The 16,931-nt window shown below is 41.3% G+C and overlaps 1 pseudogene; it reads right to left on the bottom strand.

Moving 5' to 3' along the window:
- Window positions 1-1,868: 1,868 nt before the first annotated feature.
- On the bottom strand, window positions 1,869-14,430 carry LOC102530477 (plexin-D1 pseudogene; annotated as a pseudogene).
- Window positions 14,431-16,931: the final 2,501 nt, after the last annotated feature.

Genomic DNA, 16,931 nt, shown 5'->3' with positions numbered 1-16,931 from the left:
TCCAGGTGATCCCTAGGAACACTGAAGTTTGATGTCAAAACACAGCCCCTAGTGTTTTGAGAGACGCTGGAAACCATGCCATCTGAATTTCAAAGGGTACTGCAGCTTTTTTTTAATTTAATCTAGCGAAGAGCAGGGACTGACGACTCTCTTCATTTCTCAAGAACTGCCATGGAGAATTATTCTCGCTAATCCGGAAGTCCTCAGATCAGTAAATATGAGTTATATGGAGGCTGATTTCATGCCAAAGTGGAAAGAAACTCTTTCTTTCAAATTAACATTTAAAAGTGTAAGAGTGCCTCAGTAGTAGCCTTCTGCATACTGGAAAATCTCAGTCAGAAGGTACAGGATCATGTGGAATGGAGCAAGGATCCACATCTCAAACATTTTCCAAGAATCTGTGATCCTATGTCATTTAATTAGTTCTTCTGCCTTCAGAAGAAGGTCTGTTTGGAAAATCTACAGAATTTACATCTTCCCTTGTTAAGCCTTGGTAACCAGTGTGCTAACTGCTTTCTGCTTTGAGGTGCTTTTCCAGATGAGACCTAAATCCCTCTTGATATGTTGAGCCTCCTTCTCAACCCTAGACGTCTATCCAAAGCTGAATTTGAAAGGTTTCCAGGCATGACAGTGTCATGGATGCTTTCCATTCTTCTTCTTCTTCTCCTTCTCCTTCTCCTTCTCCTTCTCCTCCTCCTCCTCCTCCTCCTCCTCCTCCTCCTCCTCCTCCTCCTTCTCCTTCTTCTTCTTCTTCTTTTTTTTTTTTTTTTAGGTTTTCCAGTCAGGCTTTTATTATAAAGAAGGTTCCAGAGCGTCCCAGCCTCCCCCTCCCGCGCAGCCCCGAGCCTGTCTGGTGCCGGGTGGGTCTGCGCCAGCGGCTGGGTCTTCACAGACGGCGCTTCTGACAGCTCAGGAAGGGCAACTTTCTCAGGGCGTCGCGGGGGTCTCTGCCAGGTCTGCCGGTCCCTGGAGCAGTCGTTTCCAGTGTTGCGCTGGGAGCCCCTGGGGACCTCTCCCCGGGTCCTCTGCACGAGCGGCAGCTATTCACAGTTGGCGCGTGGTAAGTGTTTTAATATATAAAAGCTTTAAACAACAACAACAACAACAACAACAACAACAACAACAACAACAACAACAACAAAGTGATGCTATCTTTAGAAACACTTCCAGCAAGATCAAGTAGCCCAGCTACAGCCTTGGTGCAGCGCAGCCTCCCCCCTCGAGGCCAGGATCGCCCCGCCCCTGTCCCCTCATCATCGGCCCGCCCACCTCGTGCGGCGGCCTTGGAGCCTTCCCGCGGGCAGTGGGCGCGGCTCCCGCCACCAGCAGCTGCTCAAGCAACCAAAATACGACACTGCTTGAACCCGTGCGTGGTCAGGAACTCTCCGGGTGAGGGGAGACGGGAACAATGTTTCAGTGGCTGAAGCAGAAACCAACCGAGGGCTGGTTCAGGGGGCCTCCCTCCGCCAGGTTGGATGAGGTAGTGCTTCCGGCTGCGGCCTGTGGGCCAGGCGGCCCCGTGGCCCGCGGGTTGGTTCGCTGGCGCTGGACTGCGTGGGGCAGGGCCCTCGGCCGTGGTGGGGGGAGTGGGGGCGCCGTGCAGGCTGTGCTGCATGGCCGGCAGGAGCCTCACCCGGGATGGGCTGCAGCGTTCGAGTTCCCGTCCCAGAGCCCGGGTCTGGGGGCAGGTGGGAGGGGATGGTGCCCGAGGGGCCAGGGCCGGGGGCTCCTCCGTCTGGCTCAGAGAGGCCCATCGTCCCCCACCCCAGCCGCCTCTTCTCAGTCATTCCCCAGCAGGAGTCAGAGGCACTGGGAGCAGAAAGAAGCAGAGGGTGGCGCCCCTCGGCCTCCGCCCCAATGCCTCGGGCTCAGGCCTCGCTGTAGCACCGGTAGATGTTGTCCTCCATCAGGGCCACTACCTGCTCGAACTTGTGCTGCAGCTGCGTCCTCCGGACCGTGGGGTTCGCCTCCAGGGTGGTCACGACCTGTGGGTGATAATTCTTGGGGTATTTATAAATCTCTGCCATGGCCACGTTGGTGTTGAACTCATTCTGGTATTTCTGCAACTCTTCGGCCAGGTGCGCGTTCATCTCCCGCTCCGTGAGCGGGGGTCATGTCGTGCATCTGTTTGTAGTAGTGCTGCACGATTTTCTGGTACTCGGGAATCTCCTTGGGGTAGAGGAGCTTGTTGGTTGGCGAATCCTTGCCCAGCTGCAGGTCAGAGATGGAGGAGACGTCGATGAAGGCCTGCGCGATGACCAGGCAGGGGTCGATCTGGTGTATCTTGTCGATGTCGAAGACGAACTCAGGGTTCTTCAGGATGTTCACCCAGAACCAGAGAGGAAGGCTGTTGGTCTTCCAGATGTGCAGGGTGTCGGGGGTCTGAGATCTCCCTCTTCTCGGCTTGCTCCTCCAGAAAGTCAAAGAAATACTTGACGGCCAGTGGAGGCTTGTCTTCACGGATGCTCAGAATGGCCTTGAACAGGTCATCTAGAAACTTCTGCAGTGTGCCCTTGGTGGACAGCAGATATATCTCCAGGAGCACCTTCTTGCAGTGGCTCTGCCAGTGGGACTTCTTGGGTTCTGCTAGCTCATCCGTAGGCAGCACCAAATGGAAATACTGCTCTGCGTCCAAGTCTCTCACTCGGCCCAGCATGTTGTCCTTCTTGTCTGTGAGGCTCATGGACAGGGAGGCACCTTCAGGGATCTTGCAGTGAGCCAGCGTGGAGCTTCTTGCCGCCATCCTCCACCACTGAGGTGTCGTCCATGTCCCGCAGGATGTAGCTCTGTGTGCTGGAGGTGAACCACTCCAGGTCGACGTCCTCGGCTCGTGACCACTAGGAGTAGGGCATGTTCTTGGAGAAGACTTCCAGAATCTTCTCCTTCACCTGTGTCAGCGTGTCCGTGTCCATGGCTTGCACACTGAGCGAGCCCAAGCCGCAGCCCTGGAAGGACACATTGAGGTTGTGGGGCTTGGCCTTGATGTTCTCGCTCAGCAGCCACTCCTCGCTGAGCGTGTAGCGGGCCTTGCTGGTGATGGCGTCGATGGTCCATCTACTTCTTAAATGATAGACCTACTCGGCAGAAAAGCACCCCTGATGATGAAACCTCACCGTTCTTCTCCATTTTGTAATCACACACACTTTCAGCCCTTACTTTACTGATGAAAAATGGTTATTTCTGTCTACACTTTCACCTTTCTGAGGTGATTTTGAATGTGCTGTTTTGAGTAAATGTCTAAACTTATGGGCCCAGGGTTACCCTTGGACTTCTTGACTGGCTTCTGTGAATTTAGTGAGTCTCTTACCCATTCCACCTGTTAAAGGTTATCCGTTGACCTTTGAAGGTTACCAGCTCGTTCAAGGGCAGGATGGTGTATATGCACTCACGTGCTGCATGCACATGTGTGTGTGTATGTGTGAGATAGAGAACTGATTGACAACAATGAGCTCCAAGAGCCTCCTCTCTCCAGGTGTCCTAGAAGAGGGGCAGAGTATGCGGAGAGAGGGATGTTGCACTTTCTAAGTTAATACTGTTAATATGTATCAGAAGGGGCAGATTATGGAAGAGGATAGAGCCCACACTTGGCCAGCATTTTCAAAAAGGAATCAACATTGCCAAGTGAAGAAAGTGGAAAGTGTGCATGTTCCCAGATAGAGGAGTCTTATTCCTGGCAGGTGACATGGTTTGGCTTCCTGTAGAAATGCTAAAATATCCCCACTATTATCTGTTTTTACTGTCAACAATTCAGACACCAAATATGTAGTTTTTCCACACTAAGCAATTCTCTAATTCTATGTGGAGTCCAACAATTTAATACAATTTTGACACTACCCAGAGTTACAGACCCCAGAGGTTAAGGATTCAGTCCCATAAGGCTGCCCCTCACTTCAAAAGCCAATTGCAAGTAGTGGGTCCCCAGGTAAACCGCACTTCTCTCTGACTTGGCTACACGGTGGAGATTCCCCAGAGCTCCTCTTCAGGTTCAGTGATTTGCTATAACAGCTCACAGGACTGAGGAAAACACTTTACTCACTATTACTGGTTTATTATAAAGGATATTAGGGATGCAAATGACACCCAGATGAAGAGGTACCAATGGTGAGGTTAGGAAGGGTGCGGGAGCTTCTGTTCCCATGGAGTTTGGGGTGTGCCACCTTCCTGGCACATGAATGCAGTCACCAACTTGGAAGCTCTGTGAACTCTGTTTTGAGGTTTTATGGAGGTTCCATTATGTAGGCACAATTGATTAAATCATTGGTCATGGGTTCAATTTCCAGCCCCTCTCCCTGCCTTGGAGGTCAGGGATGGGGCTGAAAAGTCCAACCTTCCAATCACATGATTGGGATTGGTTACTGTGTCATCCAGCCCCATCCTAGAGCTATTTGTGTCCACCAAGAGTCACTTCATTAAGCATAAACTCAGGTAGGGTTGAAAGAAGCTTATTATGAATAACAAAAGACTCTCCTCTCACCCCAGCCACTCAGGAAATAAGGGTTTTAGGAGCTCTGTGCCAGGAACCAGGGATGAAGTCCAAATACATACTTCTTATTATATCACAATATCACAGTCCTGTTCATTCTTTTAAATTTTTATTTAAAAATTCCCTTTCTTAAAAATAGGGTGAATAATAGCAATGACAGCTTACTACAGGGAAAGTTGGCTAATGAAGTTAAACTTATTTGAAGTTCTTGAGACCATTGCTTTGGAAGAGAAAGCCTTATTAGCATTAAAACTATTAATTATCATTTATGTAATGATGATTTTTTTTCTAGAGGATTATAAGTGAATTCTGGGATTTGAATCCTTCCTTCCCTCATTTTAAAAACTAAGTATTGTGTCTGTGTCTCCTACAGAGGGCCCATTTTGGAGTCCTGGTTGAGGTGGGGGCCACTCACTGTGGTCACTCGGTCATTGCATCTAACGGGGTAGAGCACTTTACAGTCCAGCAAGTGTGTTCACAGATGTTGTCTCCTACAGACTCACAGCAAACTAGTGAGGAAGGCTGAGGATTAAGTGTTTGGGGCTTTGGGGTTTGCTGCGTGACTCTGCTATTCAGTGAGCTGAAAATCCTGGTCCCGATTTAGCTTGCCTCTGCTTTTGCGACACTGCCCGCTCTGCACCTGCATGTGGAGGTGCACGCTGTCCGCTGTGCATGGCTGCCTCCCCCACCTCCAAGCCCTCTTGCCCGTGGTCACTGAGCCTCCACCACAGAGGAGTCCTCTCCTCTGAACTGTAGCACCTTAAGATTCAATGAAACTATTTTGAAAAGCGTCTCAATGGTGGGTTTGGAGTCTTCGTTTCTTTCTTCTTCTTACACTGTGTTCTGTTCATTTCCTGTAGGGTGAAAAAAGTGAAAATGAAAAGTAATAAAAATCTCATTGATTTGATCATTTTTAGTCATAATCAAAGTGTATATGGTTCATGGTGGATGGTCAGTAAATATCTGATGGATAAATGAATGAATAGCCACACTTGACGCCTGTCCTGGACGGTAGTGTGTGGTGCTGCAAGTCCTGGAGCCCCGGAACCAGACTCCCTGAGTCTGAGTGTCAGAGGTCCTGACATCAGGAGCTGGGAGGCCTTAGGCAAGTTACTTAATTCCTCTATTTCACTTTCCTTACCTGTAACATAGGGCTAAAATAGTCTTTACTTTGTCAAGCTGTTGTGAGGATTAAATGAGTTAATAAATAAAGGCAAAGGATAGCATTAAAGTGCATTTCCATATATTATCTCACTTTTACCTTAACAGCCACTTGATAGTGTAATGGGAACACTTCTGAATCTCACAGCTGAGGAATCTCAAATTCAAAGGACTGGTGAGTAGCAGAGAGTGTCTAAAATTCCGTTCTGATTCCAAAGTCTCATTTTCTAGATTGGAGTTATTTGTTTAATTCTGAAGATGATTGAAAGACAAAAAACAAAAAGCGAATAGCTTTGATTTCAGTCAAAGGGTACACGTCTTAGAGAAGGACAAACTCACTTTCTGTGGTTGAATGAGATAAAAAAAGGTTGTGCAAAGTACCAGAGATGAGAACAGCCGCTGCCCTTATCACAACCCCTCAGTGCCTCCGGGGAAGAGGAAAAGAGGCAGTTTAGATGAACTGAGGAAAGGAATCAATCAATTCAATTTAAAACTACATAATACCTTCTTTATTCTTTAGTGTTAGCACTGAGCTTCTGCTGAAAAATCGCTTTGCTCTAAAATGGCCTAATTTTTCCTTTTAATTTGCATTTCCTTCCTGCCCAGATGCTACTGGCAGCAGCCCAGTGGTAGTTTCTCTAAAACAACTGTGCTCCACCTCGATGTGTATCTCTAAACTGTCCTTTTACATTTGTTTCTTTGCATAATTTGTCAAACTTTGCAAGTTGCAGAACAAAATTCTGCCAACAAAAAACAGGAAGTTTGGGCCATCTTTCTGGGTTTACTGTTATTGGTTTTTCAGCAACTAGAATCAAACCCTGGTGAAAGTATTTAACACATTAACAGTTTGGAATTGTGCTCAACGCTCTGGGCAATGAATATTAAAAAAAAAAAAAACCCAAAACTGAGCAACAAGGGGACTTGGGCACATTATTTATACATTTGGTGAGCTCATTCACTCACCCAGGGAAATCAGGCACACGGCTGCCAGCCCAAGGTTAATTCTATTTTCTTCTCAGCCAGGAGCAGGGTGTGCTATTATACAGAGAGAGAAATGAGGACTTTTTAATTGGCCAAGAGGAACTTCTGCTGCACAAGGAGATATTCCAATTGCTGGAGGTCAATGGAGTGCTTTAGGATTTTAAAATCCTGCTGTGTTCACAGTTTAATATGAAATCCTCCAAATTGCTAGAATTCAAAAAACCCTGCATTAACAGTTTTGAAACAGAAGAGGGCATCTCATCATGCTTTTTGTCTTTTTTTTTTTTTTTTTGAGAATGAAAAGGAAACTGGTCTTTGAATGAAAATGAACAGCATTTCCTTTTCAGAATGAATGAATGAAAATACACTGTTCGTGTTTTCAAAAGTTTAAATGTGACTAAAAATGCTGTATTTGCTTTCTAATTGAAGACTTCTAATACCAAGCTGTTTTATACTATAAAGTAGCTGTTAATTAAACACATTATCACATGGATTCCTTTCTTCCAAGTTGCCTAGCCCTTATTAGCCCAACCTCCCTTAACTTCTTATGTTCAGATGCCAGTTTTTCTCAAAATCCAATCTGTCTAAGGGTCGGCGAGTCTTCTGTAATTGTGTGTGTGTGTTTTTTTTTTTTTTTTTTGGAGATTTGTAGTTTTAAAGATACCATCTACTTTCTCAGGATAAGCCCCTAAGAAGTTTCCACGTTTAATTCCATTTTATACAAATTGGTTCTTTACATTCTGCATATATTTAAAGGCTCAGTTTATGACACCTTGGACAAATCCTGTTATAATAAATACCACTGAACGGAAAAGCTCAGGATTTTCCTAATAATTTAAACCATACCATTATGGAATACAGCAGCAAGCCTTTTGAAAAGTCTTTGGTATTCTTTATATTAATTTCTAGATAGAGCTGAGAGGGAACTTTTTGATCTAATCTGTTCACTTTACTTATTGGTGCCAGGAAGGTGTGAGGTGGGAAGCCCCGTAAAAAAGACGGGCAGGACCCCCAGGCTGGGCCACTACTATCCTGCCAGGGGCACTACTCTCCTGCCAGCACCATCCGGTTCCTGGGCCCAGCAACGCTATCTCACTTTTTGCCTCTGAAATGGCTTACTTCTAGGAAAGTGGAACTTACCCTTTAAATTCTATAGGTTCCCTGAGATCACTCCTGATTAGTTATTTCCTTCACTCCTGATTGGTCCATTTCCCTCACTCCTGATTTGTCCATTTGTAGTACTTCATTTGCATGGAGCTCACTCCTGATTGGTTATTTCTCTCCCTCCTGATTGGCCCATTTCTACAAAACTTGTTCCTAATTAGTCAACTTTTGTTATACCTTATTTACATATGATGTTGCAAAATGTAAACTGGCAGCCTATAAAAGCCTACGTAAACCTACAGATGGAGTCCAGAGCTTGGTGTTAACTTCTCTGGGCCCACTGGCTTAATAAACCTGAGTTCTCCAACTCTCCGAGTGCTGCTTGGTCTCTCACCTGGATCCAGGCTGCTGTCACAACTGAGCTGTAACATGTTTTTCTGCAACAGTGCAGGGTTCTGTGAAGTGTTACACAGGTAGTAACGTGTCGTGTCAGAGTTCAGGATTACAGCCCAGTCTTTGAGCTTTCAGTCTACTGTTCTTTTTTCTCAGTCTTGCTTGGTCCAAAGCTTGCATTGGTCCAAAACACATGGGACCCTTGTATCCCTCTGCTGGTGCATATATGTTGTTTGTCTGTGTTTTCTAATGTTTTGGGTAGGTTGATTTTCTAAGTGAACTCTTTGTAGAAAAATATATTTTGTCTTTTTTCCAGTTGATCTAAATTGTTTAACCTGGCAGTGCTCAGTTCAGTTTTATGAAAGAATGAATTTAGTGAGGGCAAAGTGAGTTTGGAAGCAGGAAGGAGCTGTTGGACAAGACAGGGTAGGAAAAGTTAGCTCCAGATTTGACCTCTGGACTTGTTATAATACTTATTGTAAGTCAGAATCTGGTGTCCATTGTTTTATTAATGTCTTCTTCAGTGGCCCCATTTAAAATTTGAGACTGGCCCTTTGTAGCATCCTCTCTATTTCTCTGGGAACATCTAGAACATCCAAGTTGATAATTTTTTAAGAACAATTAAGCTTTCAAGAAAAAAAAATTCCTTGTCATATGGGACATATTCTTGAAGCTGACCCACTATCCCTCAGTCCCAGGATTGGGGTAAAGTTGGGGAATGTGTGTAGCACATATTACTTGGTAATTAAAAAAAAACTTTTATATTTTAAGGTAGCTATTTTGACTTGATTGATCAAATCCATCAACATAATATCTTGCTTTGTCCTGGGAGTCTTGAGTAGATATCATAAATTACCCTAGAGTTGAAAGTAGAGCCTTTGGGAGCCAGACTGGCCTAGGAAGGGTCCTTTCTGGGACTACAGATTTCATGTTCTAGCTAGGGCTGAAGTGCAAGGATCTCCTCGTCTTGCTGGGCAATGTTTCAGCATGTAGGTTACTTCCAAGAGAGACAATTAAGACTCATTGTGTGCTATTCAGTGGTATTCATACCCATGTATCTTCTCCTTACTGCATTTGTGGAAGACATATGTTGGAATCTAACAGCTGTCTACAGAATTTTCGTTGTAAAACTATAAGTGATGCTTTGTGCATTCTTTTGCAATAGGTAGATGTTTTATTTTCTTTCCTTTCATTGCCTCACATCACACCCCAACCTTGCCATAACTCCCTAACCATCTAAGCAGAGGTGTGGGGGACAATGGGAAGGAAATTTAGTTGTAGACACTTCCTTTTGGAAAGGAAAAAGTCAGAAACAGAGTAGGGAGCTCAAGGGACTGGTATTTAGATGGGATATCAATGTTTATAGAACCATAAGGGGAATATTTGTTGAAGACATAGTTGTTATTATTTTTAAACAAGTTACTTAAAAAATTAGGAATATGCATGGAAAGTGAGTAATTCAGAGAGTTGATGCAGATATTTAGACATTTCAGGACCCAATCTCTATTACTTGCTTTGAAAGGTTAAAAAAATTAGGACCTGAATTATCTGAGCAAATTAACTGTCTACATTAGTTAAATTTATTAGATAATTGCTTTGTTTTCTATTTAATTTTAATTGCATAGACATAATTTTATAAAAGCATTTATATATATCCTGGGGATAAAGTATTTTTACAAAGCATGATTGTCAATTCCATTGACACTGGACAATGTTGAAATGTTTATAGTGGCAGTTGCTTTTCTATAATAACAATAGCAGACATGTTTATAGCATTTACTACTTACTAGGCACAGTTCTGAGCACTTAATTTCATCTTGCTATCACTATTTCCATTTTATAGGCAGGACAACTGAATCTCAGAGACATTAATTTGCCTAAGATCACAAAATCCATAGTGATCTGAACCCAAGTAATCTGGCTCTAGAATCTGGGCACGTAACCACTACACTATGCAATCAGTTGATTTTTGAACAGCTTCTGGATTACCTTCTGGCATCGGCAACTTGATAAGCAAGAATCCTACAATCTTGAATTATTTTTATTTCAAGTGACTATTTGGTTTTAATCTAGGAACAGAAAGACAGGGAGCATTAAGTGAAGAGAGCTGGGTGAAGGATAATCAAATAGTCCTCTTAGTTTCTATTTTTCTTCCCATTTTTAATTAAGGCATTTAAAAAACATTCTCTATCATAAAAAGAAAAATAATGCAAGTGAAATGATTGATGGTAGCTGACTTTGGTTCTCAGTGTTAGGAAAACTATAGGGACAGGTGAGGATTGTAACATATTGGAGATTGCTTGCTTTTTATAAAAAGGGCAGACATTATTAGGTGTGGTATCACCAGGTCTTTTTTTTTTTTTCAAAAAGAAGCAGGTACTCATAATTTTATCTGACATATATGAATTTTAATTATTAGCTCAATATTTTAAAAGGTATAATAAGAGCTAAATAAAACCTATTTTTCAGCCAGAGGTTACCAGTTTGTAGCCTCTGAAATAAAGAATATCTTGGCGTTGTGCTTATGGGCATGTGCAGGTAAAAGAAAACATGGAAAAATAGAGTAACTTTGTACCTTAATAGCCCAAAAGTCAATAATAAACTATTACATTTATCACCTTTAGCTGGACTATATTATAAATACAAGTTATTTTCAATGATTCAGCCTCCTAGTCAGAGAAAGAAGAGCTATGGAAACTCATAACAGGTTTATAGATTTATAAAGTAAAAAAAAAAAAACTTCGTAAATATCTAAAGTGAATTGATATGGTCCCTGGACAATGATAATAGATTTTTTTTTTACTGTATGTACAGAGTAATCTGCAATTGCTATAGCAATTTGCATCTTGATGGGTGGATCATTTTATTCTGTAAAATAAAGGCTTAGACAATAATACTCTTTTGCTACTGAGATATTGAGAAATGTAGACAATAAATATGCTTGAAGGGAACAAGAAACAAAATTGTTGTTAATTCCCACTCCATCCAGTCACAACCTACCTATGCAGAGTGAACATTTCTAGAAACTTCTCTGCCTCTCTTTTCACTAATGAGAGTACGGTTGCAATGTGGTAATGGCTCTTTTCTTTTCTTTTCTTTTCTTTTTTTCAGTTGATATCTAGAGATTGGGAGTGGTGGAGTGAAGAGCATAGCAAATCCTCTTCCCATAAAACAGTAATAAAACTGGATAACACTGCCAAAAACAACCATTACAGAAATCTGAAAATTGACTAAGGGTATGCAACAAATTGATGTGTTTAGTTTACAAGAGCTGCTGAACTTTGGGTGCAAGCAATGAATCTGTGCTGTATTGACCTAGGCTGCTTCCATCCCACCTCCCTCAGTTCCATCATGTGATAGTTTGGTCAGGGTGGGGCAAGCCATGAAAAAAAGGCACTTAGCTACTGGAGGCAGCTGACTCAGTTTGGAGAGGGGAGTGGGAAACCTGATGCCCTCAATTATTTGTCAGAAACAGCAAATAAACAGGGAAGGCTAATGATGCTGCTGGACTGACTGCTGTGCTCCTAGTTGGAATAAACAAGAAACCAGCAGGCTGGTGAGAAGTTTACCAGGGAATTAAAAGGAATGAGATAGCCACAGCAGTCTGCTCACAGGGTGCTAGGAGCCTAGCTGCCTGGAGGGGAGGCTTTATCCCTGCATGAACAGATGCCAAAGATACTCTTAGCTGTACTGTAAGTCCTCTCTTCCTTAAAGTGTGGAATGCAGACTTGACAGTATAGGACCTATGTGCACACGTGCTTCATGTTTATTAAACTTCTTAGTTTGCATAGATGCCCTTAATGTGTTTGTGGTCTAGGGTCATATGTGATAAAACTGAATGCAATTATAGATCACAGGATCAGACCAGCTGTCCGAATCTGGGATTATTTCCAGCTGTAAATAGTACCTGGGCACAGAATCAACTAGCAAAATTAAGGGGTGGAGGGCTTGGGTATTTGGGAAAAAGAAGGAAAGAGTGCTAAGACATCCGAATGTTACAAATTAACCCTCCAGGAGCAAGAGCAAGTAGAAAGCTACTGACAACAGCAATTGAGGGCAATAAAGTTTTCAGGAAGGGAGACGTATAAATTGGTAAAGAGAAAAATACAGTGTGTTTTGACAAGCTAAACCCCCTCTTAATCAGAACCCCCTCCTTTTAAAAATAATTTGAAAGATTCTACTCTTTGAGGAAATTATTTGTGGGAAAATGTGAATCTTTAAGTTTCTAAAATAACTGCAAAAATAAAATTAGCATTTAAAAGGGTTTTGTGTGTGTGAATGTCATAAAAAGCTATATATACTTTCTTAGAAAGCATCATGTATTGTTAAAGTGTCTGGAATCATGTAAAATTCCCAGTTGAATTAGAAAGCTCTTCCCTTCATTATTGTTTTGGTAAAAAATTATTACACACATAACACATATAAGTGGCAGAAAAATTTAGAAACTCTAGCTAAGTGTAAAATTTTCAAAATTACTCATTTTCCACCACCCAAAGCTAATAGCATAAACATTATAGTGTGGATCCTTCTAGATACATTGTATGTATCATGCTAAAACTGGCTTCTGCACTATTATTAAATTCTTGAGATTGGTTGGAATACTGTATAGGGATCATTTTCAGTCACTTTTAGAGGGGTTTAATTTATGTAGACATGGATGCATTTCTTTAAGTTTCTCAAATATATTACTTGTTGTGAACAAGGGTTTATTTGTCTATCTGTCTGTCTAGCTGGCCAGCTGGCCAGCTGGCTAGCTTCCCTGGATCTAGACTCCTTCCTATATTTGGGGAAGTCCTGTGGCAAAGCTTGCCTTCCATGGTAGAAGCTGGAAAGGTCAGATGCATGTTCTTCAACCTTTCATGTGCTAGGGCTTAGGTACAGGGCTTCACCTTAACATTCTTTGGCTCTCGAAGCAGACAACCAAGGCCAGGAGAGAATCTAGTCTAGGGGCAAGGCAGCAGGGGCAGAAACACGCAGAGTGCTGGGTGCAGTGGCTGCTGTGGTGGTGACCCCACCAGTCTGGTCTATGACTTCATTTTTTTTTGGTCCTGGCTGCTGCCAAACTTCCTTTATTTCTGTGTATTTTCCTATCCTGTTTCTCCACCTTTTCTGGTGATTCTGGAAACTATTCAGAAATCTTAAATATTTTTTTCCTTCTTAATCAGCTAAAGCCTTTTGTTATTTGCAGCTAAGAACTCAGATTGATAGAGTGTGCCTCCCAGTTCCACTCAGAAAATGGAAGATTTCAACCATCTCCAAGGAGCCTTGAAATTTAGACTAGAAAGAATTTTGGAGATAATCTTGTCACCTGAATATAGTGAAGGATTCATTTCCTTCAGTGGAAAGAGCTAGAAATGTCTGGGCTCCTCAGGTCCTCATTGTCACTTGCCAGCTATAGGATATTAGGACAATCAGTTAATTCCCTGGGTTACATTTTTATGTATATGTGTGTATGTATATGTATATAACCATTAAAATGAGGGAGTTAGACTTGAATTTCCTTTAGATTTGGAATTCTATGACTTTTAATCAGATTCAGAAACTTTAGATTTTAGATCATAGCTCCTAATTCTGAATTCTCAGTCCCACTAAATACATTACGCTGAATAAGTATGAATACTAATTAAACTATCAAGGAGGTGTGCAGGGAGTAAATCTACACCCTTTTTTTGAAGTTTAAATCAATTTGACCTTTTGATAAATTAGTAGTAGCACAGATATCCAGATGGAATCATTTGTGGATGAAGGGACAATGTGTGCTCATGTTCATAGCTGAAGACATGAATTAGTCTTTCAGAATTATAAATTATTAGTTTCCTCTATTATAGCTTCTCAACTTATAAAAGGAAGTTCTTAAATGTTGTTAATATTGTGTGTGTTAAGTATGATGTCTTTCCCAATAGCATTCAAAGACCCAAAAATCTTATCTCAGGTGAAACTTTGAAGATTGAAACCAGAGATAGTTTACCTGTATGTTCATGGTAAGGCACAGGTCAGTAAACTTTACACTGTCAAGTTGGTGTTTGGATAATGAAAATTTTAATCTGCTTCCTGTGATGCAGAACCCAGCAGTGGCAGAAGCATGAATATTCATAGTAATTTAGTGCTCGAAAAGACCTGGTTAACTTCTGTATTTTATAGGTGAGAAAAAAGAGGCTGACAGATTAAATGACTTGTCCAAGATCATGTCACGACCTTCAAGTTCAGTGGTAGATTTGAGACTAGAACCCAGGACTTACATCGTAAGCAATATGATGGTCGAGATGGTGTTTCTCTTGATCACTGTTGAGACCCAGAGCCTTGTGCATAGTGGGCACTTCATCATTAAATGTTGATGATCAGTCAATTCCAGCACAGTGGAATTCTTGCTATGACATGTATACTGAGGAATCTGAAAAAAATATTCAAAGATTTGATTTAAAAAAAGCAAGACTTAATATTTTAATGCTGGGAGCCAGTGATTAATGCTTATGTTTAGATTCAAGTTGTTCAAATCTGTGACTGTGAATATAGTATGGAAATAGATGAAAACTGGCTTCAGTCTTTCATTCTGAAAGCGCGAGTTGGTGTAGGATGGTGGTGACATTTCTCTCTCTTTAAACAGTTTATCAGAATATTAATATTGATGTAGAGCAGGTGGTGGGGCCATTTAACCTGTGCTCTAATTAACAGGACATTAAGATTCTATCAAGGAATCTGAGATATGCACAGCATGGCTCAGGGACGGTTCTCTCTTCCCGGTCGTGTAAGGATTATTTGGGTAAGGTTTTGATCTGAAATATTTACAGTGTATTAAATTGTATGGGCACTTATTTGAATGTGACTAAAGCAGAAAAGCAACTCTTCTCCAACAGTGTATAATGATAAAGTTAAAACGTAGTTTATCATTTCAGACTGTTATGTTCTAACAATATTGCTCCAGTTGAGTTAAAATAAAGAGGAGCAGAGATAAAATCCTATTGAAGATAAGTTCAGAAATATGTGTCTAGATTAACTTTGGAATCTTGGTCATTAAGATACAGCTGATCTGATTTCTTAGATCTCTGCCTCTTTCCGCATTCCACTGTCATCTCTTCCCAAGTGATGGTTCCTCTTTCATTTTCTGCTTTAGTGTGCTGAGATTTTCTTCCTCTCCAGTGAGAAGAGATTGGACTTCTTTTCATCCATGAAAAAGCAGTCCTTTACATCTTAAGTTTTGCAGTTAGTTCTCTGGAGTTAGAAGATCTATTTGAATAAGGTAAAATTTTTTAAAAAGATAAAATTTTTTAAAAAGTATATTCTTTAATACTTAGAGATCTGGAGTTTCCATATTGGGGATATTTTTTGGCATAAGACAAGTGGCTTTGAATACTTAACTGCAGGCACATGGCTCTGAGATTTTCTGCTGGGGGATTACCCTTTTAGACTGTGGCTGGGAACTTTCCAGGTTCTGTGTTCTACAGAGTACTGTGAACATTATTTATACATTGATGCTAGTTAGAAGACAGGAGAGTAATAGAAGTTACCCAGGATAAATAGTAACCACTCTGAAAGGAGGTAAAAGGAAGTGGCATTTTTAGCTGCCATTAAAGAATCACATTGTATGCAATGCATTTTCAACAAATACTCTGTTATCTAATATGCTAGTTATTCCATTGCTCCATTACCTGGTGCTTCTGTGCAGATACTGTGCAGAAAAATGTATGATAATAATAATGATCTGAGTCATTGTGAGATTATTATGTTTGTTTTATTAAACAAATGGGTTTTCAAACTAAAAAAAATTAATGGAAAAATTTAAAAAATGAAATCATATATAAAACCACCATATTAAATAGGAAAAGTAGAGCTGTTTGGGACTTATGTGGATTGCAGTTGTGGAGGGGCTGAGCCTGATTCACTGAGCCACCTGTTTCTGCTCTCTCCATGCCTCGTATTCCCTACACAGTGTTTGCAAACATATTTTTACAGTTTCAGAGAAAATTTACATCCTGTTTGGCATCATTTTAGTGTAACATATTTTAAAAATCAAATTCTAATTTGGAAAATATCAATCTATATTTCATGTATGTTGAGATTCTCTATTAACTAGAATAGAAAATCCATTTTCTGACCTTGCTAGGTAACAGTATATTATCCAAGCAGATTTCATAAGTAGGTTGAGTAAGTGGCTTCACTTATGATTACGTTTGAAGGATGTCAAAAGGCACCTAGGCAAAAATATCTCCCTTTCAAGAGGTCATACCTGAAAGAGAATTTGATAAGGCCCCTCGATATAAGTAGTTTAAGTAATTACCTTATCTGGGCAGGTAATATATTAGCAGGGAATCCAATCCAGTTCGACATGATTGTGTTGAATGCCTGTGATATACAAGGCATTGTGCTGTCTTTTAGGAATACAAAGATGAATGAAACATCCTTTCCTCAGAAAGTTTATGGTTTGGTAGTGGATCCTGGCAAGTGCACATCTCCTTATATGATATAATTTTTGTTTATGGTAGGAAGAAATATTTTGATGGAACGATACAGGTGAACTTTGGGGAGGGGAGTGGATGCTGCTGGGAGAGGTTGGCAGCCACAGTCCTGTGGGATTCATGGGCAGATTTAGTATCAGTCTGTGAAGTGTGTGCCATGAAAGTAAGATGAAGAGTATTATAAATAAATTTTGTTCCCTCTAAAAGTTTGAATTTTACATAGTGCTGTTGGAGCATGGCCAGGAGAGACCAGTTGAATGCATGTCAAGAAACCTAACAAAGTAGAATATACCTCTGTTAATTTACCCAAGTCTGGGGTTCGGTCGGTAGCTCTGTAGACTCAGAATCTCTATGTG

Source organism: Vicugna pacos, chromosome 1 (assembly GCF_048564905.1).
Source record: "Vicugna pacos chromosome 1, VicPac4, whole genome shotgun sequence".
In the NCBI taxonomy this organism is placed as follows: domain Eukaryota; kingdom Metazoa; phylum Chordata; class Mammalia; order Artiodactyla; family Camelidae; genus Vicugna; species Vicugna pacos.
This window is presented reverse-complemented; position numbering and strand designations above follow the sequence as displayed.